Raw genomic sequence first — 23,897 nt, forward strand, 5'->3', positions numbered from 1 at the left:
GTTCAAAGATAGGTGCTTTTTTTCAACAGTTACAGATCCAGTTGCAGGGTGTTCATACGAATATTTTTTAAGTGTGCTGCGGAGCTCTGCGAGATTTCTGTAATTTTCTATGATTTTCTGAAATAACACACACTCACTAAACCCTCTGTAAATAACTCAGTTCTTAATGTAAAGACTTAAAACTCAGGATTCTGTAAAGGCATACCCCAATCAGGATATGAGTTTATTTATAGCTTCCTGTGCTAACCAAAAGTGCCTTAAATGGTGTCATAGTGGCTGTTTCCAAGGGTTAAAAAGGTCAGATCTTTTCAAAACTTCATATGTGTGATTAGGCAACCCCCATAAACTGTAAGTCAGTCATTTCTCCCAACAGATGTCAAAGAAAAGCTCTCACACACACACACAGCAGGGATGGAGTGACAAAGTGCGGTGCTTAAAGACACAGAGAGCAGGCAATGGCATTACCATAATATCTAGGCCGTGCCGAGTTCAACGAGATATCCCGCTTGACCGTAGCTCGCTCGGTCTAAGCGCAGCGACCATTAGAAAAGTAGGCCCAAAATGAAGCCTGCACCACAACGTCATTTGCTTTTCGGTGACAGCGGCGGAACCGTTAGGTTTAGAAGGACAATTCAATCACAGGAATGTTCCTAAGGTCCTCCCGATCTTTGCAAGCCTAACCTTGACCATGTGGCATTAACCCTTAACAGTAAAACAGGGTTTTTTGATCTCACAGATTACAATGACTTCTCTCCCCATAGGAATACATTGCCTGCACCCCTAATTTCAACCTCAGGCCTATGTGGGTTATGAATGCCTTATGAACCTGTCTTCGATAACAATCCATCAGGCCACTATGAGGTCTACCTTTGTTGATTCTAAGCTTCCTGGACCAACCGGAAGTGGTTAAAATCACCCTAAAAGTGTATACCCATACCCTGCCTGCAGTTTGATAGACATAGTGCATTCAACCCTGTGTAAATCAGTCAGTTCTTAACGTAAACACTTAATACTCTGGATTCTGTAAAAGCATACCCCAATGAGGATGTGTGTTGACTTATAGCTTCCTGTGCCAACCGGAAGTGACATAATTGGTGTCTCAGGGGCTGTTTCGAAGGGTTAAAAAAGTCAGATCTGTCCAAAACTTCATATATGTGATAAGGCAACCCCCATGAACTGTAAATCCGTCATTTTTCCCATAAAATTTCAAAGGAAAACTAAATCACACACACACACAGCTTGAAGGAGGGACGTATTGGGGTGCGTAGAGAAATACACTGCCTGCATTAGTTAACCTTGTTGGAACTTTTAAAGAACCGTCAGACCTAGAGTTCCGAAACTTTAGAAACCTGTTCTAGACCTCAGGTTGATAGTGCGTGGTGAGTTAGGTGGCTCTAGAAGGTTCTCGGGCCGAGAAACAGCCTCGTACATTTGCAATGACTTCAATAAATTTTTGCATCACGAAAATGACGACATTTAGAAATGTCCCAGAGTCGCAAGACTAGGTGCATTGCCACCGTCTCGGCCCATATAGACAGACCCCAACGTTTCTGTCCGATAGCTCATTCAAGGACCCCATAGCAAGTCATGGAAAAAAAGTGGATTTTCAGCACCAATTAGGGTTTTGCTCGGACACCAAATGACCTATCGAGCCGAAACTTGGGATTCGGGGTCGCCTCAGCTAGGCCTACACATAACATAAGAAATGGACCCGCAGCTAGAACGTAACTACGTGTTTTATGTTTTTTTTATGGTTTGAACCGAAGGCGTTGTGAATTTTGGGCCAGCTCTGAAGTATGTGATAGTTGGCTACTAAACGAGTTGGAAAAAGTGGGTTTGGTGTCAGTTTGTATCAGTTTGGTGTCAGAATGATATCTAATTGACTGATGGACGGTGACTTGCTGGTGACTCTTGTCCATTTGCAATATGTTTAAACAGTGAGGTACCATCACCAAAGTGACATTCTGAAATCAACCCTAACGAGCGATTGAGATGAACCAGAATCAATGCCCAGCCATCCCGAGTTCATCAGGCCAGTCAATTTTGCATTCCTGCAGGATTTTTGAGCATGACAAATTCGTGATGGTAAATGCCCATTGAACCATATTGCAAATGCACGTGCACTTGCAATATGATATAATAGTGAAAAAACATCAACCAAATGGACATGATGAAATCAACACAACGAGTGATGGAAAGGAACAACTATCACTGCCCGGCCATCCTGTGTTCTCATAGCGGGCATTAATATCAGAATGACCGGTAAATGCATTTTACAACCCAATTTTTATTTTTGGGTTACCAGGTGCCTATTTTCAATCACCAGTTGCACAACAATGCGTATCCATGTGAATATTTTAAACAGTCCATAAAGCACTCAGGACGGCCCCCATGGATAGAGGTTCGTAGTAGGGTACTCCCATAGCGGGCATGGACAATAGGAGTTCCGGTAAATGCATTTACAACCATATTTTTACTTTTGGGTTACCAGGTGCCTCTTTTCAATCACCAGTTGCACAACAATGCGTATCCATCGTCATATTTTAAACTGTCCATAAAGCACTCAGGACGGCCCCCATGGATAGAGGGCCGTAGTAGGGTACTCCCATAGTGGGCATGGACAATAGGAGTCCCGGTAAATGCATTTACAACCATATTTTTATTTTTGGGTTACCAGGTGCCTAATTTCAATCACCAGTTGCACAACAATGCACGTGCATTTGCAATATGATTCTATAGTGAAAAAACATCACCAAATGGACCTGATGAAATCAACACAACGAGTGATGGAAAGGAACAACTATCACTGCCTGGCCATCCCGAGTTCATCAGGCCAGTCAATTTTGCATTTCTGCAGGATTTTTGAGCATGTCAAATTTCTTATGGCATTTGGCCCCCAAAAAAGTGACTTTTGACTTTGACTTTTCTTTCCTATGAAATCATATTGCAAATAGACAAAACATATTCCTTATGCGCAAGTAAAATAAAAATCAATAAAAATATGATAATAAATTTGGACAAAAGTATATTCATACAGTTCTTACACATGTGTAATTGACAAAAAAAAAATCAAAAGAATTTCGAAAAACGGTCCAGAAAGCACTTTTTGGGGGTTTTTGAAAAAAAATTCACTTTTTCAAAATGTTGCTTTTGGATGTTGACTTGTGTTGCATTTCCAATATGAAAAACCAAGGTGGAGCGCACTCGCCACCTGTTGGATTTTTGAAGTGTTACAACTGGCATTTGCCATATGGCTTTTGCAATCAACTTTACACGAATCAACGCCGAATTGGGTGGTATTGGACACCGTGTACATGGTTTGTCCAATGCCAATGACTTCCAATTCATTTTTGTCCATTTCAGGGAGGTAATTCCCTTACTTCTTGTGAGACTTATGCACCCACCAAAGAAAGACATGACGATCTTTACCACTGCAGATGCTGTAAGAAGTATACCCCCAGCCTGGTGTATGTTGATGTACACTCAGTCTCCAGAATTCAGCCCATGCCCTTCCATCTGGCCTCTTATGTGCTGTTTTTTCCTGGGGACATAAACACTAACACATGGGTTATTTCCTGACAACAAACTTTCTTCTTATAGCAAGATCACTAAATCTTAATTTTTAAATAACAGCCTTATGTAAACATTCTGTCTCAAATACCGGGCCTCCTGAAACAAAAATATTCATATTGATAGCCAAATTATGGTCCCTACAGCAACTGCTGTAAGAATAACATGTAATCAGTCAAGTGTCTTCCAGTTGGAAGAATATCCAATCCTAACAAAACTAAGTCATAAGTTTCTTAAACTTTTGCTCTAGTGTTCAAAATGCCACTACTTATTACTTTTACCTTAATCTAGGTATGTGTAATGTTCTATTTACTTTTAGAATTGTCCCTATATTTTATATCCCTATATTTTTACAAGACCAACTGTCCTTCCTTTTCTGTGAGTTATCTTGTCTATTAATATACATTGTTTCTAGAAATAACACCCCCCCCCCGCTACCATAACCTTCATGTATGAGCCCCCAATGTAGTTACAGTTTTTCTAACCAAGAACACATAAGTCACTACTCCTAATTGCCTTCCGTAGTTTGATACATACTTAAACATTCTCAAATCATTTTTAGTCAATTTATATCAGTCCCTCCTCAGGAACAATATACACACTGTAACTGATTTCATTAGTTGAAGGAGAGGCGGACAAAACTGCAGCGTGGTGGTTATTCATGGTACTTTAATAAAGACACTAGACATGAATAAACTAACAAAACAAGAAATGTGCAAACTCAAAACAGTCCTATCTGGTGCAAACACAGAGACAGGAACAATCGCCCACAAACACACAGTGAAACCCAGGCTACCTAAGTATGATTCTCAATCAGAGACAACTAATGACACCTGCCTCTGATTGAGAACCATACTAGGCCGAAACATAGAAATACCCCAAAACATAGAAAAACAAACATAGACTGCCCACCCAACTCACACCCTGACCATACTAAATAAATACAAAACAAAGGAAATAAAGGTCAGAACGTGACACACACTTATTTTCCTCAAAACAAAAAGAAATTGACCAAACAAGAAAAATAGTAAAGTAAATTATAATAACTGCATATTTGCAATAAATTACCAATATTTGTAATGTAATTAAACCTGGGGAAAACGTCCATCCGTTTCGTTCTACGCCCATATTGGTCTCTTTCTTCTTCATCCTTGGGAGTTATCGCACAACAGACTATACCTTTTCTTCAATTACTTATATCATTCCAATTTATCACTCCAATTACAATGACATTATAAAACAAAAGAAACAAAAACCTTTAATCTAATATTCTGCAAGTTCTGTCAATCAACCGGATCAGGATTAGTTTTCAGAGCTTCCCTAGGCCTAGTAAATTTAAACAGTCCTATATCCAAATCATAACTAAATGTTGTTTATAAATTGTCCAACCCAATATTCAGGATAACAGTCCTTAGTGCTTACTTTAACTCAAATTTGACCTTCTCAATTCAATACATCATCCCTTTAATAATTAACATTATACTAAAAACTTTTAGTACCAGTAATATCCATTTTCCAATACGCCCTTTTGCCTCTGTTTTTCTGTCATGAGTGGCCTGGTAATAAAAGGTCATTACCCCAATCCCCTTTAGTCTTTCTTCTCCCAGCACATTTCATTCCAGCATGTCTATTTTAGATACAGTTCACAGGTCATCAGACACAGTTGCCCCTCACTATTCAGCCAGTAGGGTGGGTTTGAGTTTCACACACACTTGTTGTGGTGATAATCTCTCCCATGCATTAAAGCATTCTGACGTCACCATCCATGATAACTCCCTTATTCTACTGGCAATCTTTCAGACGAGTTACAGATTATGTAGTTATCAACATAACCCTCGCAGAGACCCACACTCCAATAAACCATTTGGAGTAACTGTTATCCCTTGTTAACATATATTTCCCTTTTATATGCAGAATGAACAAAGCACATTTGTATTTACCCAAAGACCATAACCCCAGGGAACTGATAATTTCTCCTATGAACCCATGTAAAAATTAAAAATAAACCTATTTGAATAACTAGTCAATTTAAGATTACAACTCTTCATCATTTTCCCAAGGAAATAATAGAATTTCAAAGTGATGGTACACTTTGAATAGAGACTGGTGTTTCCCAATCATTTTATAATTAAATCCCACGTGTTCCAACAATTTCTAGGGAAGTTGATCAGTCTTCACGGGAAATTCTTAGAGTTCAGGGCATTTGACACCATTAAAATGTTTCCACTCTCTTTTCTTTAGAAACTTAAAAACATTTCCATCCTTCTGCATACCCAATTTGAAACTGAATTGAAAAAACCCTTCCAAAGGAAATCCACTATCGCATATAGGCCAAGAACACACATGAGCTGGCCTCACTTATCCGGAACTCCAGTTATAGCCTTATCCAGATACTAAGACTTTTAAAGTGGCCGAATATCTCTAACTGCTTTCCTCAGTACCACAGTCTCCAATGACATTTTGACCAGAGAAAATGTAACCCCTTTTTTCTGGAAAAGAAATGCACATTTCGTTAACATTTACAATGTTACCTTTTAATCAGCAGGCCAATAGTATTACTTATATATTGATTTCATTCTATAAGCGTTTTAGCAGTTTCAGAGTGAGGCTATAGAATGTCTAACAAAACCGAAAACCCCTTACGTTTTTCTGAACATGCGAGAAAAGTTTAGCCATGCACAGAACGCATAGTTTCTTCCTGGTCGGTTATCTGTCTCTTACTTACCCTTAGAAATTGAAAACACCCATGTATTACATTTTGCTTTTCTTCTAACTAATTTTTACCACGTTGGTGATTTCTCAAATACGTTTATTTTCCGTATTTTGACGCTAATAACAACTTCTCCGCGTATTTTATCACCACTGAAACTGTTGTTTCAATGCAAAATGATTCCAAGTGGGGCTATTTGTAAATCACGGTACCTTACTAGAAGTTAGGTAAAACGTGATCTAGTACGTATTTCATCACATATAAACTGTAATCTCTTTGAACCACTTATTGATCGATCAGAGACTATACACCGCCAGGTGAAAATTCCATTCTTACTAACCTCAAAAACGATTAGTTGTTTGTTCTTTTGACAAAGTATATAGTATAAATATAACTCTTTTATAGCGGCATTTTCTGCTACCGCACTAAGTTCCAGTGTCATCTTACACTCATTTTCCCCCATACTTGTTAGCTCCACATCTACAACTTCTTACGCTTAGATATTTTCTATAGCTCTGCAAACCACTCGCACGTCTGCGAGGGCAAGCAGAATCATATCTGTCCCCCATCGTAATGTATTTTCTGATGATAGAATGTTAATTAACATCAAAACGCTGGTAGGTTAAGCTTCTTGTTATGGTTTTATGTGATTGTTCCAATTCATTATTTTATTTATCCTGTTTACCGGGTAATGTTGCCCTACATTATCCAGTTTGCTCTTTCATATTCAAGCCGAATTGGTAGAATTAACGTGCGCTTCTTTCAGCGACTCTATGGCTTTATTAAATTTCGCTATCTCTATATTCCAGGGAGAAACAGTCCATTTGTTTCCATGCCACTATTTATTTATTTTTCCTAAACACTCCCTTTTATTAACTATTTCCCAAGGTACGGCCACCCACTTTCCCAGATAATAATTCATTAGTTACAGCACTTAATACCTCCTATTAAAGCCTACAACTGTATTACTGAATACTACAGAAGCCTTAATGTCTTATTCTAGTACAGTACCTCAAATATCACTGTGTTTTCCCTTTCACAGATATCATTACTATCATCATTTTATTAGTTTGCTTATTCTATTACTTTAACTTTATTCAGTGTATTAAATCCCATTTCATATAATTTTCCTTCTAATTCAGCTATTTATAATGTCTGCACTTTCTTATCTCATTATTTGTCCGCTTGCTATATTCTCTCTTAGCCTATTTTACTGTTTAATTCCTGATTCATGGTTTTAGTGAAACAAAGTCGCTATTTTTAAACTGCAGCCTCTGTCACCTGCTGTTTTCCTCCTATTTCGTTACAGGGCTTGTGATATTTTAAAATATGTGTTCTAGACTTCTATTTTGGTGTATCTCATGCAGTTTTATCACTTCATTCTATACTGCCTAGATTTATTTTAACCACGTAGTATAGTTTTTGCTTATCTGTATATTCTTTCTTCCTACCTTGCACCCATTATACATATCGGTGCCTATTTTTAACACCTATTGTATTTTTTACAATGGTCGTTTAACACATTATCACTTCAATGTTTTTTTCTTGTTTTTACCTTCTTTTGCCCAATGTTTATCGATTTTGTTCCCTTTGTTTAGCGATTATTAAGAGTGTCTCCCCTTAATCTTATTACCCTGCCTGTCACAAAAAGACTCCGCCGTCCCTCCTCTGGACATCCTCTGGCACGACACACACACAACCTGTTCTTCTTCCTTTCACCACAGAGAATTCTCATTCATGCGTTTATTTTCATTCGTTCAATTTCTTTATTCACATTCGTTCACATACACCCTTCGTTTTACCTAAAAACGACCTATAGTTTCTTACCTACTGACTAAATTCACTTCCTCTACATAAGCTGGTATTATCCTATAGGATTTTTCACGCATACCCTTCGTTTTTACCTAAAAACGGCCTATAGTTTCTTACCTACTGACTTAATTCACTTCCTCTACATAAGCTGGTATTATCCTATAGGATTTTTACCGATATGACGAGACTACTGCCTAACCGGGTCAGCCTGTCTTCATACCCATACCCTTCATAACCATACTTCACTCACCCAATACTGGCCTCTATTTCGTATTAGAGCAATATCGCGGAGTGACCTACCTATTCACAGACCCCCGTTTAGCTAGACGGAGCGTTTTTTATCCGCAGGATTTATTTTGCAGTTGAACCAAGCCAAATCGGGTCAGAGTTCTTCCGCTTACTATATATATACCCAAACAGACCCTCCTGTCATGAATATCCTAATTCATGGATTTTTCTTACTACTTATTTATGCAGATCTCTATTCTTTTAGAGCTGTATTCATAAGTAACCTGTCCATACAGTCCTTCTACTAATTTTATTGAAGCGGTATTACAGGATTTTTCTACCTACTTTATCTGTTTTGACTGTATGGGCTGTCCCACATATGGCATTTCAGCCATAGAGCGCAAACAACCGCACCAGTCAGGCCACACAAGGACCCCAAATGAATGGTCTGGTGAGGGGGGCAGTCCGAATCACACACACTCGACCCAAGTTGCTCGCTCAGGTTGATTGGGCTGCGTTGTACACACATCCCAAAACAAATCCCGAGACAGTCGAGCCCGGCCAAGCAGAATCAGACTTAACAACTCCCCTCAACCAACCCAAACACGTGGGTCCGTTCGAACCGACCGATCAGAACGAGTGCATGCCCCTCCGCTAAACGCCCAACACCCGCAAGTTTCACAGCCCCTAGTCACTTAGTCCTTACACCTGCACATATATGTTTATTTATCTATTAAAAAAAAAAAAAAAAAAACACACATGCATGCAATTCATTGAATTAAAATGTTCTTCAACATTTACTGGGTTTTTAGGACATTTTAAAGAGAGACCTACGTGACGCCCTTCTCGCTGAGACAGGATCTCTGAAGCAATCTATACAAACATTTCAACTACGTAAGAACAAGCTTACCTTTTTATAGTTGTGTGGCCACATTTGTTTGCAAGATTGTCCAAAGAAACTATCACCAGCCCGGAACGTCACTCTTTGCGATCCCTCGGTCTCCTGGCAAAAAGCTTGCCAAGTTATGTCGTGGAGAATCTTAACAAAATGTAACACTTACAAGAACTTGTGAATTCAATATAGGCTTTTAATACAAACATATCAGAAGCCTAGATGGTCCGCGGAACACACACTTGTCCAGAGCACTGGCTCTGATTTATACACATACAACATATGAGTCCATCCCACATGCAAATTAAGTTACTTCCCTCAGTCCATCTGCCACCATTATATCCCAATATGTGCATCCTGCTTGTTCAGCTCGATAACGCCCATATCTGCTTTCAGTCAAGTTATAATGGTGACAGGACCTCTTCATGTCCCAAAAATAATACATGCCCATCTTACGTTCAGCCTGGTGTGTTCTTTGGTATGTCTGTCCTTATTAGGACTCGTAGACTATGTGTCTCTTCTGACATACCTTCAGCATCTTCATGTCCTAAAAATATATGGCCTATGTCTATAGTCCATCCGTTGGTCATTTGGCTGACCCCCTCCCTTGTATCTCCCTCTGACCTTGGTTTGTCCAGCTGTCCTATGCTCTCATGGCCTTACTCTGGCCTCCTGTCCTATACAATAGACAATGCATTTTACCAGAATGGAAAATGCACTCTAAGTGTATCTTTCTCTTGTGTTACAGTATTATGTTCCTCCCCATATGTACATCATTCTCCCTCAGTCACAATGGGGCACTTGAGTTTCTTGAGAGATCCAATGGAAGCGGAAGGAGGACATAAAGAGGACAAGAAAGTGAAAAACGGAAACAGTAAAACAGATATCAATAATTCTATACAAACAACTTGATCGAGTCCGTTGCGAATTTGTTGATATTGGAACGGCATTTCTAGCTTAAACGGTGTAGGAGGAGTGTCTCCTCATGATTTTGGCCCTGCAGCGTCTGCGAGTATCCTAGCCAACGGTTCCGTTTTGGAATAGCAGAATTGACACAGAGAGCTGTTAGTGAAGAGCAGGTGAGGGGTTTCTTAAATCGCTCTCCCCCGAGAACATTAGACCCAATTTTAAAAGCGTTTCCGCCCTTGAGAAGCAGAGAAGTAGAGGAAGATTTATGCCAAACTATGTTTGTGTAACTGTTTGTTTAGTCGTCAAAACGATAGTTGTTTGGAAAAGTAATACATTGCCTTGCTGCTGGCATGATTTACAGACACTTGAAAGTGAGGCGATGGGTTACGAAAACGGCTATAGTTACAGATTGGTAGCCCCGATTTGAAATCCGCCTTTTTCTAAACAGGGGAAGATTTTAGCTTGCAGAACTTTTTGCCTCAAAAATGCTCCGAAAGTGGTCAAAACGACAGTTGTTTGGGAAGGTTGAAAAACACGTGGTAATGCAGTTACAAAAACAGCTGTACCGTAAGTTCCGTATGGAATATTTTGAATCTGCACACAGCTATGAATAGCAGAGAAGTAGACGAATATCCCATTCACTCTAACATCTTGTTTAACTTGTTGCAGTATTGGTCAAAATAGACACTGCTTGCCAAAATGTTCCAGAAACTGATGTTGGTGCTGTTACTTAAACTTCTGTAACTTTTGATGCGAATATCCTTTTTGTCCCCAAACTCCAGATTTGAGTAGCAGAGAAGTAGACGAAGCTGGAACACTTGACATGTCTTGTCTAAGTGGTTGCAAAGTGGATTTATTAGCTGATTTGTGTCAAAAATTGCTTGATTTCACTTACAAAGAATGTCACTTTGAAGCGATGATTTCACAATGGGGCACCTGAGTTTCTTGAGAGATCCAATGAAAGCGGAAGGAGGACATAAAGAGGACAAGAAAGTGAAAAACGGAAACAGTATAACAGATATCAAAAATTCTATACAAACAACTTGATCGAGACCGTTGCGAATTTGTTGATATTGGAATGGCATTTCTAGCTTAAACGGTGTAGGAGGAGTGTCTTCTCATGATTTTGGCCCTGCAGCTTCTGCGAGTATTCTAGCCAACGGTTCCGTTTTGGAATATCAGAATTGACACAGAGAGCTATTAGTGAAGAGCAAGTGAGGGGTTTCTTAAATCGCTCTCCCTCGAGAACGGTAGACCCAATTTTAAAAGCGTTTCCGCCCTTGAGAAGCAGAGAAGTAGAGGAAGATTTTATGCCAAACTATGTTTGTGTAACTGTTTGTTTAGTGGTCAAAATGATAGTTGTTTGGGAAAGTAATAAATTGCCTTGCTGCTGGCATGATTTACAGACACTTGAAAGTGAGGCGATGGGTTACGAAAACGGCTATAGTTACAGATTGGTACAGTACTGCAAAAAATTTACATCCAGAGTGCATCAAATATGATTTATAGACCTTTTTTATGGAAAAGTGTTTGATGCTGTATTTCAATGTTGCAACTTGCTGAAAATTGTTGACAGTGTTCCTATCATCTAGTTTAAACAGTACTGCAAAAACATGTTCTTACAGGGTGCATCAAACATGATTTAGATCTTGTTAATGGAAAAGTAATTATTTCTGTATTTCAATGTTGCAACTTGCTGAAAATTGTCCAGTGTTCAGTAGCATCTAGTTTAAACAGTACTGCAAAAACAATTTACATCCAGACTGCATTAAACATGATTTAGACGTTGTTTATGGAAAAGTGGTTATTTCTTTAAATCATTGTTGAAAATTGTCCAGTGTTCCTATCATCTAGTTTAAACAGTACTGCAAAGAAATTGACATCCAGAGTGATTCAAAGATGATTTAGACCTTGTTTATGTAAAAGTGTTTATTTCTTTAACCCTTTCACACGTACCATCACACGGGTGTGATCGTTCTACAGTGGTCCCTGAAGCGTACGATCACACCCGTGTGTTTAGAACACTCATTTAGAATGCTCGTTTAGAACGGCAGTTTCGAATGACGCAACAGTCAGCGTTTGAGCTGACCACACTTTTTTCAGAAACTATTTACACAAACACAGTCTTTACAAAGTTATGTCCAGAATGTCAGCAGTTTATTTTTGGATGCATTGTTCAGATATTCACAGAAGTAAATATAGCATAACACAATCATCCTAACCGGAAAAATGTAGGCTACATTTGTCCTAGCGCTGAGGAAAGATTGACCCAACACAAGCAGTCATATTTTCTAACTCTCGGCTGACATAAACTACAATATGAATTAGCTAATAGCAATATATAATTAATCACATCACGGGTGAGCTCACCATTGATCGAAATAACTAGGTAAAACACTTTATAGAAATCGAAAGTAATCCGAAGATTAGTTTCAGCGCGCAGCCATGCATTTTTTGCTCACAGAAACCGAAGATAATAAGAGAAGACGAGATGAGTTTGGTCTGTTTATAGTATGCATGTTGAAGGGGTGTGTCATCTACCGTCGTTCACATCCCATCATTAATTTCCGGAAGTCCTCAAAAAAATTTGTGAACTCTTACTCACCTCATTTTGTTACAACATCTTTGGTCAAACAGACGTGAATCCCAGAATGCATTGTATGTCAACAAACATGGCTACACAGCTGGAATTAGCTTAGCTCATCATAATCAGTACAACCTTCAAAAAAGTATTTTACACACATAATATGTGCCCATTACAATCTGTGCAAGAATCGGAATGCATGATTTGTCACCTAGAATTGAAAACATGTGAATAAAACCGTAAATACACAAATAATTGCCACACAAAACATTTTCTGATAGTGATTTATTGATACAAGTGGCGCGTGCTGGCAGTCAACCACATAACCTCCCACTCTGCGCCATTCAGTGTTGTTGTTTATGTATGTTGCTAGTGAGCTAAGCTGTAGCATTAACAATGTCTTTCAAAAGGAGACAACTCACAAATGTGGAAATTCTGGAGATTTTTTAAAATTCTGACAATGAGTCTGAGTATGAAAGTCAGGAATCAGATTCTGACAGAGGAGCTGCCCCCCAACCTTGTAGTCATTGAGAACCCTGAATCTGAATTTCCCTTGTCCATTGAGGAAGTACCAGTTTCCTTTGAAGATGCTGGTGGAGATGGAGGCAGACCGACAGTGGATAAAGTAAAGGAGTTCTGTGGTAGCTGGAAGGCCACCAGTCATTTCTCCCCTCCTGGCTCTGCTGTTTGCTTTGACGAGTCCCAGTTTGGAGTGCAACGCCCCTTGCCATTTCCAACTGAGGCAGAGTGCTTCAAGTTGTTTCTGACAGAGGAGCTGGTGGGAGACATAGTTGAGGAGACCAATCGCTATGCCTTAGAGCTACAGGAGAAGAGAGACAGGAGTGAGGGGGAAACTCGCTAAATGGGTGACAACCACAATTAGTGAAATGTATACCTTCCTGGTGACAGTCCTTCTCATTGGAATAGTAAAGAAGAACTCCCTAAGAGAATACTGGTTTACACAGGGTCCACCACTGACATCCAACATTATGAGGGGCTTGGGGTGTCCGGGTCCGTGGTGATGACCATGCTGGCTCCTCATCTCGGCAAGGGACACACTTTGTACGTGGACAATTGGTACAGCAGTCCCACACTCTTCCAGCATCTGCAGCAATAAGTGACTGACTGACCTGACAGGTGATCTGACATGTGACTTGCCATGATACTATGCCTTTAGAGATGGGGGTGGAAATGCAGTTGTTGTTCAGTCACTGCATGAATATTAAATATGGCTTATGCATATTCAGGTTTTTGTCCTCTAGTAAAACAAGTTGTTGAACCAACTACCAATACTGCAATAAAATAGATGACTATTACATATTGGCATATGTGTTTTCTTGCTGTGTTTTCATCCAGTAAAACTGTTAAAGAGTGTACGTTAGCATACAAAAGCTGTCATTCTCATTCTTCATTCTTCAGCTCCAAAGATGTCCAGCTCCAGTTTTATTGGCAAATAATGTTTCTGGTTTCTGAAAGTACAGAATAAAGAGGAATTATTCATTAGAATACAATATAAGGATATAGCAATAAAACAATACTACAAAGAAGTAACATAATAAACACTGCTATAAAAAATAGTTTATTGCATTGACAAAATCACAGATTTGAGTTATAACAGTAAGAAACTAACTTTTGAGCTCCACAAGGGGGCAAGGCAGGGCAGAACAGAGCTATGCTGAATAGACCAAATAAACAAACCATGGTCATATTTTTATTTTATTTAACTAGGCAAGTAATTTAAGAACAAATTATTATTTACAATGATGGCCTACACCGGCCAAACTCGGACAACGCTGGGCCAATTGTGCGCTGCACTATGGGACTCCCAATCACAGCCAGTTGTGATACAGCCTGGATTTGAACCAGGGTGTCTGTAGTGCCTGTCGTGGAAATTTCCTCTATTTACCTAATCATGGGAGCAAACCACACACACAAGTCAGAGTTAGTTATAAAAGTCCATCTTTAATTATGAGCTCTATCACAACCCTGTGACTCTCAGATCGATTCAGTGTCTAACCATGAATTCTCTGAGAACCCCCTTCCACATTTCAAATGAGGTCCTTTATAGTAAAGACACACACACAGGATAAGGATAAGGATAACTTTCCTGCTCAAATTAACTGGTGTTACTTAAACAATCAAACCAAGAATCAATAACCATCAGAATCTATTCTCACAATATTTCATGATTCAGACATCCAGTCTCCCACAAATCTATGATGCCCACCTAGCGAATCAGCCTCTAGAAATACAGAAAAAAATGTACCTGAACAACGGTCAAAACAATTCGAGTAAGGTTATTGTATATTCAAACTAATAACGCAAATTTACGTTATTCTACAACAATCTACCTTCCTCCAGCAACTTTCCCTGACAATTAGTAGCCAACATAACAACTAACTCTCTTCCATACTTTCAACTAAACTTTCCTATTTCTTTTTCCCCCAGTTGGGCAAAAATATAACCCCTCTCATTTCAACGTTTTTCCTTACCTCTATCGTAAGATTAAAACCCCAACTTTATAACTTCCTCTTCTCTTTGCTCTCCACACTTATGAAATGTATCATATTTCATTTAAAATAACACACAGCGCCAAAATTATAACATGCGTCAGTCAATCTATAAGAATGAAAAACATTTCGGTAACCACTTTCCTATCGCCATTCTCTCCCCGCTATCATTCAGTGTCTTTAACTTAGGTAACTGTCATCTCTATTGATACAGTAATTTAAATACGACCCAATTCTCAATACATTATTCCAGCAGATAATTTAGTGAACAGACATCGTCTTGCATCAGAATTCGCTTCGTTATTATTTTAAATTGAATTAGTCTATCGATTTAACCTAAACAATCTATTGAAAACGTTCAATTTATCTCTTATACAAACACTAGCGACCATAACTTTCCAGGCAAAACATACAAATAGATTATTTACAATCAAAAACTCTGAATTCAGCCAGTGCCATGACTGGGAATGGAACTCGGGCCTCCCGCGTTGCAGGCAAGATTTCTACCACTGAACCACCAATGCTATTACCAATAACCAAAATTCTCCGGATATAAACCCAATTTACAAAGTAAAATCAAAACACGCCACTATCGGTAATTCCCAGAAGAATAATAGCCAAATTTTAATAGTACAAACATTGCTCCAGCTATGATTCTCAAATTCCAAATGAATATATTAGCAATCAAAGAATAAAATCGACACTAATGACTAGGAAACAGTAAAAGTAGATTATGTTTACTTATGCAACGTATTTCAATTACTTTACTACATCACTTTAATCACGCAATGATAATTAGCTTGATGGAAAACCTTAGGCTTTGTACAACATTATAAATTACATCGAGCATCCCTCGAATTCTCTTTAACTTTATGGAAAATAAATCCCACAACTTCTCTCATACTGGGAGGAAAAATTAGAACATGTTCAGACCTTAAGGGCAGTTTAATTTGAAATGTTTCACCCAGACGGAGATAATCCAATATGCGTTCTACAGTTACATCGTTAGGGTAAGATAACCAAAAGTGGACACACTCTAATCAGTTTCTAGAGCTCAATTTCCAGATTTTGTAGATTATTTTAATAGTGCTTAAAAACTTCATCTTTATCAAATTATCCATTTAAGATATCAACTCAAAACCTACGTACGTCTACGAATGGGTGGTTTAAATTGTATGAAATCATTTTCAGCATTACTTTATACACACATACCATTTATCATAATTTCAAATAATTCACAGAATCCATATAAAACTTAAGAAATCTTAGTTACTCACACAGAACTTTCAGGATCATCCACACAGGATTGGTCAGATTTTTCACATAGAACTTTTCTGACGTCCACACAGAACATCAAAAGGTTTGCCCACACAGAGTAAACCCTACCCCACTCACACAGAACGGTCCGACTCACAGAGTAAACCTACCCCGCTCACACAGAACGGTCCGACTCACACAGAGTAAACCTACCCCGCTCACACAGAACGGTCCGACTCACACAGAGTAACCCTACCCATACCTTTGCTAGCACATTTAAAATAATTGGAATTCACCACATCTGAGGGTCACTTAGACAAATCACACAGACGCACAGAATGAGGTCCTTCTTCCAATAGGGCTTCACCAAGTGCCGTGTTTCACCTAGAACACACAGACCCCCTGGCCCCTCACCCCGACAGACCTCACCAAATCCCCACTGTGATCAATTCAGTGTCAGGAGGGCTCTTGGTCACTGGCAACCGGACAGTGCAGAGTATCTTTTGAGTCCACAAAACCCCCAAATTACTCTCCTCTGACTCGGCCCTGCTTACGCCGCAAAGGTGCCTTCCTTACAAAGGAATTCACGCTCAGAGTATACGTAACAGGCATAATTAAAAAAACTTGACTTCAAATCTGTGTGTGGTTCGCTCACCTTTTTCTTTAAAAAAAACTCAGTTCGAGATGTGGTATCCACTCGGCTCGCTTCCTCTTAGATCAAAGGTTGGTCCATCTGCTCCGTTTCCCGAAGTGTGGTCTCCCTGAGATCACAAATTTAGGGGATCCCTCGTGCACGATTTATTTACCTAGATCGTAGGAACGGTCACCGAGTGAAGATTCACATCCCCTCCTCGTCGCCAAATGTCGTGGAAATTTCCTCTATTTACCTAATCATGGGAGCAAACCACACACACAAGTCAGAGTTAGTTATAAAAGTCCATCTTTAATTATGAGCTCTATCACAACCCTGTGACTCTCAGATCGATTCAGTGTCTAACCATGAATTCTCTGAGAGCCCCCTTCCACATTTCAAATGAGGTCCTTTATAGTAAAGACACACACACAGGATAAGACAGCATAGACATAATTCATCGTTCAGCTTTGTCTCCTTTCCCAAACCCCAGAACCATAAACCAATCCTCCATATCAACAGGCATATATCAAATTGTCATTTAGATGCAACCAACTCTAAATACAACCTCCTGGACAAGCTCACGGAGAGGAGGGTGAGGCTATAGGTTAAGATAGAAACAACATAAGAGGGAGCATAGAATGATTCCAGACACTGCAACCTTCCTTTCCCCACTATGGGAAAGGTAGAGAGTGAAAGATATGTTTACACATGATGACACTTTGACCTCTCCCCTCTCAGCGGCCCAGGCAACTTAGTTTTGACATAGAACAGATAACTGCAACCTCACCACAGAATTACACAAAAATACCATTCTGATGAGAATTAACTTACACCCATTTGATAAATATAAAACATCTAACATATGTTACCAACAAATTCTGAATCTTCCCTAACATTCCCCTCTCAAGGGACTCAGTCCCTTTTGAAGAATCAGAATAGTAACATACTCAATATTTTAAAATTCAAATCCCCTCAATGTCAAATACCTTAGCTTATATGTAAGCTTCCTCCCTTCTGAAACTAAGATTACAACAACCTTTATTCTACAAGACAACCTTGCACATGTTTAATAACACAGAATAATCCATTTGAGGAAAATAAAAACATATTTATGCTCTGTAAGTTACATGAGAAACAGTGTCTAAACACAGGCCTCCTCACAACATATAGGACAGACATCCCTCTAAGTACTCATGCTCAGAAATATACTCAGGAATAGAGAATAGGTCATTGAAATCATTCATATTACAAATCATAAGTAACAACCCAACTATTTAGCAAACCAATATTTAGAATAGCACTACTCAGTGATTCAAATTTGTCTTATCACTCAAAGTAAAAACCTCAATTTAACACACATCAATATTAGCAGATTTACATACAGTATAATTATCCCATAATTCTACTATTAACTTTTTTAATCATGATTTTAATATAGATCAGTATCTCAATGCATTCTTAATCTAAATTACTACAATTTACATGGTGTAGACCTCTTCAATCAATCTGATACCACAAAAGTATAAACAATTTTAATGGCACAGTTAGATTAACCCCCCCCCCCCCTCTCAGGCACGGCATCTTCTGGCATCTTCGTTTTTCTTCAAATAGCTTTACAGTTCAAAGTGGACGGCCCTTGATAATGTCCCAATTTCAATGTCTCATCTTTACCACTCATGTCTTGTCCATTCGTCAACCAACATACCAGCATCATAAGAAAATGTCAGAACAGATCTTTCTCCATGATCACTCCAAGTGGACTCCTCACAGTATGAGAGAACCATGAAAGAAAAGCAGTTGATAGCTTAGATCTGATACTGTACACCAATTTCTGGCTTGGTTCTTTTCTCTCGGTAGATGTGGTTAGGAAAGCCTCCTTCAATGCCTTTGTCTCTCTTCTTCAGCCAGTTAGAGGGGGTTTTGAGGTACACACACCGTTCGGTCCAATTATCTCTTCTATACATTAAGATACCGTCTGATGTCACTTTTCATGATAACCTCAAAAGAACAGATCAGAACAACAGTTTAGTTCAGTTCATTAACTACATGATAAATTATTACTTTTACCAATTATTCTTAACACACATATCTAAACATATTTCACAGAGAATATCAAAACATTCTATTGAAACTATTCTTTCAAATTGGTTTATACTCCCCATCTCACTGTCAACTCCATCGTAGAGCCAAGGATGAAGAAGTTAGACCTATTCCTCTCGGGAATAGAACAAAACAAACACAACAATACAATACACTCAACAATACAATACACTCAACAATACAATACACTCAACAATACAATACACTCATTCACTTATCACTTAAGTTGTATAACTTCAATTCAAACCCTCAAAAAACTGAATCCTCCCCCATGTTTTACACACATCTCTCCGTATGAGAGTAATGTAAAACAAAATTTCAGCTAACCTAATCAAATTAAAATCACTAAACTGAAGAAAAAAAAAACACTCCACAAAGAAAAATTATTTAACCCCTATGGTCATAGGAAAATAGACTTAAAGCAGCATACCCTTAGTTAAAAGCAATGCCCTCTTCACACTGGTCCAAATTACAAATATGGATTAAGAAACATATTTACCAATTACACAATTTATTTTGAAAGCAGTATTACAAATGACCATAATTTCATTATCCAAATGGCTTTCCAATGCGGGTGATCAAGCCACAACGGAAAGTCATCAGAAGGTCATAGGTCATACAAAACCCTCCAAAGCAGTGTTTTGCACTATATAAAACAATTTGCAAACAATAATCAACTAGTTCCAAACATTTTCGTATTTCCATGTTCCCAGAACATTCCTTTATCAAAAGAATTTGCGTGTGTAATGAAAAGTCAGAAAATAAAAACTCATTACAATCTCAATGTGGTGAGTGCCCCCTTCAATGTGGTAGTTTATGGCCCCAATTTCACTCACTCTCCCCAAGAGTATATTCCCTGGAAACATTCCAGAGAGACAGTGAAATATCAATTTTCCCGGAGAAAACACAAAAACACTTATTATTCATTTACACTACATCGATTCAAAAACTCAAACGTGAACTATAAACCAAACCTAATGATAATTCCACTGTACCTCAAATCATTAATCATAAGTTTTAATCAAATCAATGTATATGCATGATAAGTTAAATCAACTCCTAAAAAAAACTTTTAATCAGCAACCCTAATAATTTCAATCTGTTGATATAAATTTAGTAAAAACCAATCCTGATTTTTTTAAACAAATCTAAAATCCTTCAAAAGTCGGTGCTGTCTCATCATCGTAAAATAAAAATAAACTTATTTTTTTCCCCCACTGATATCCACAAAGGTCAATACTGTTCAGCACATCCATTAATGACCTTCCTTTAGTCTGTACAGGGTCTGAAGTTCCAATGTATGCAGATGATACAGTGATAAATTCATGCAAATAACAAACTACACAAAAACTCACTACTATAATGATTCAGATGACAAAATTGCTCAGAGACTCATGTTTACATCTCAACAAAATAAAACACAGTCTGCATGTTCATCAAAAAACAAGTACTGATGTAAAAAGCTCCTGGTGGTATCTGATTTTAAGTGCCAAGGCATCTTACTTGATTCCAACCTCTCTTTTAAAAAGCAAATAAAAAAGGAACTCAAATAACCAAATTCAACCTCGCTAATTCCCAAAACATATGAAATCGTTTTGACTACACTATATAACTACTATAACAACACTATAATTAAAATATATGATACTCCCCCACTTAACATACTAGTTTACTAGTTTGGCCCAAGCTTGCTTTTAAACATTCATACCCATTCAGTCTTCTGGTGGATTGGTTGGCGTACTATTCAATCCAGCAACCACCTTTAATGACCTGACATTGTTCCACATAATGGAAACATACCATAACCTTAGAGTACATGAACTTTCCTGCTCAAATTAACTGGTGTTACTTAAACAATCAAACCAAGAATCAATAACCATCAGAATCTATTCTCACAATATTTCATGATTCAGACATCCAGTCTCCCACAAATCTATGATGCCCACCTAGCGAATCAGCCTCTTGAAATACAGAAAAAAATGTACCTGAACAACGGTCAAAACAATTCGAGTAAGGTTATTGTATATTCAAACTAATAACGCAAATTTACGTTATTCTACAACAATCTACCTTCCTCCAGCAACTTTCCCTGACAATTAGTAGCCAACATAACAACTAACTCTCTTCCATACTTTCAACTAAACTTTCCTATTTCTTTTTCCCCCAGTTGGGCAAAAATATAACCCCTCTCATTTCAACGTTTTTCCTTACCTCTATCGTAAGATTAAAACCCCAACTTTATAACTTCCTCTTCTCTTTGCTCTCCACACTTATGAAATGTATCATATTTCATTTAAAATAACACACAGCGCCAAAATTATAACATGCGTCAGTCAATCTATAAGAATGAAAAACATTTCGGTAACCACTTTCCTATCGCCATTCTCTCCCCGCTATCATTCAGTGTCTTTAACTTAGGTAACTGTCATCTCTATTGATACAGTAATTTAAATACGACCCAATTCTCAATACATTATTCCAGCAGATAATTTAGTGAACAGACATCGTCTTGCATCAGAATTCGCTTCGTTATTATTTTAAATTGAATTAGTCTATCGATTTAACCTAAACAATCTATTGAAAACGTTCAATTTATCTCTTATACAAACACTAGCGACCATAACTTTCCAGGCAAAACATACAAATAGATTATTTACAATCAAAAACTCTGAATTCAGCCAGTGCCATGACTGGGAATGGAACTCGGGCCTCCCGCGTTGCAGGCAAGATTTCTACCACTGAACCACCAATGCTATTACCAATAACCAAAATTCTCCGGATATAAACCCCATTTACAAAGTAAAATCAAAACACGCCACTATCGGTAATTCCCAGAAGAATAATAGCCTAATTTTAATAGTACAAACATTGCTCCAGCTATGATTCTCAAATTCCAAATGAATATATTAGCAATCAAAGAATAAAATCGACACTAATGACTAGGAAACAGTAAAAGTAGATTATTACTTATGCAACGTATTTCAATTACTTTACTACATCACTTTAATCACGCAATGATAATTAGCTTGATGGAAAACCTTAGGCTTTGTACAACATTATAAATTACATCGAGCATCCCTCGAATTCTCTTTAACTTTATGGAAAATAAATCCCACAACTTCTCTCATACTGGGAGGAAAAATTAGAACATGTTCAGGGCAGTTTAATTTGAAATGTTTCACCCAGACGGAGATAATCCAATATGCGTTCTACAGTTACATCGTTAGGGTAAGATAACCAAAAGTGGACACACTCTAATCAGTTTCTAGAGCTCAATTTCCAGATTTTGTAGATTATTTTAATAGTGCTTAAAAACTTCATCTTTATCAAATTATCCATTTAAGATATCAACTCAAAACCTACGTACGTCTACGAATGGGTGGTTTAAATTGTATGAAATCATTTTCAGCATTACTTTATACACACATACCATTTATCATAATTTCAAATAATTCACAGAATCCATATAAAACTTAAGAAATCTTAGTTACTCACACAGAACTTTCAGGATCATCCACACAGGATTGGTCAGATTTTTCACATAGAACTTTTCTGACGTCCACACAGAACATCAAAAGGTTTGCCCACACAGAGTAAACCCTACCCCGCTCACACAGAACGGTCCGACTCACAGAGTAAACCTACCCCGCTCACACAGAACGGTCCGACTCACACAGAGTAAACCTACCCCGCTCACACAGAACGGTCCGACTCACACAGAGTAACCCTACCCATACCTTTGCTAGCACATTTAAAATAATTGGAATTCACCACATCTGAGGGTCACTTAGACAAATCACACAGACACACAGAATGAGGTCCTTCTTCCAATAGGGCTTCACCAAGTGCCGTGTTTCACCTAGAACACACAGACCCCCTGGCCCCTCACCCCGACAGACCTCACCAAATCCCCACTGTGATCAATTCAGTGTCAGGAGGGCTCTTGGTCACTGGCAACCGGACAGTGCAGAGTATCTTTTGAGTCCACAAAACCCCCAAATTACTCTCCTCTGACTCGGCCCTGCTTACGCCGCAAAGGTGCCTTCCTTACAAAGGAATTCACGCTCAGAGTATACGTAACAGGCATAATTAAAAAAACTTGACTTCAAATCTGTGTGTGGTTCGCTCACCTTTTTCTTTAAAAAAAACTCAGTTCGAGATGTGGTATCCACTCGGCTCGCTTCCTCTTAGATCAAAGGTTGGTCCATCTGCTCCGTTTCCCGAAGTGTGGTCTCCCTGAGATCACAAATTTAGGGGATCCCTCGTGCACGATTTATTTACCTAGATCGTAGGAACGGTCACCGAGTGAAGATTCACATCCCCTCCTCGTCGCCAAATGTCGTGGAAATTTCCTCTATTTACCTAATCATGGGAGCAAACCACACACACAAGTCAGAGTTAGTTATAAAAGTCCATCTTTAATTATGAGCTCTATCACAACCCTGTGACTCTCAGATCGATTCAGTGTCTAACCATGAATTCTCTGAGAGCCCCCTTCCACATTTCAAATGAGGTCCTTTATAGTAAAGACACACACACAGGATAAGACAGCATAGACATAATTCATCGTTCAGCTTTGTCTCCTTTCCCAAACCCCAGAACCATAAACCAATCCTCCATATCAACAGGCATATATCAAATTGTCATTTAGATGCAACCAACTCTAAATACAACCTCCTGGACAAGCTCAC

General features: G+C 38.5%; 1 long non-coding RNA gene across 1 annotated transcript; it reads right to left on the reverse strand.

The window, feature by feature from the left end:
- Positions 1-15,728: 15,728 nt before the first annotated feature.
- LOC118940389 lies at positions 15,729-23,615 on the reverse strand. Its single transcript, XR_005036931.1, has 3 exons — positions 22,848-23,615; positions 16,682-16,724; positions 15,729-16,597 (listed from the first exon to the last, which is right to left on the reverse strand). It is a non-coding gene; the product is annotated as an uncharacterized LOC118940389 (long non-coding RNA).
- Positions 23,616-23,897: the final 282 nt, after the last annotated feature.

Source organism: Oncorhynchus mykiss, chromosome 2, assembly GCF_013265735.2.
Source record: "Oncorhynchus mykiss isolate Arlee chromosome 2, USDA_OmykA_1.1, whole genome shotgun sequence".
NCBI classification, from domain to species: Eukaryota; Metazoa; Chordata; class Actinopteri; order Salmoniformes; family Salmonidae; genus Oncorhynchus; species Oncorhynchus mykiss.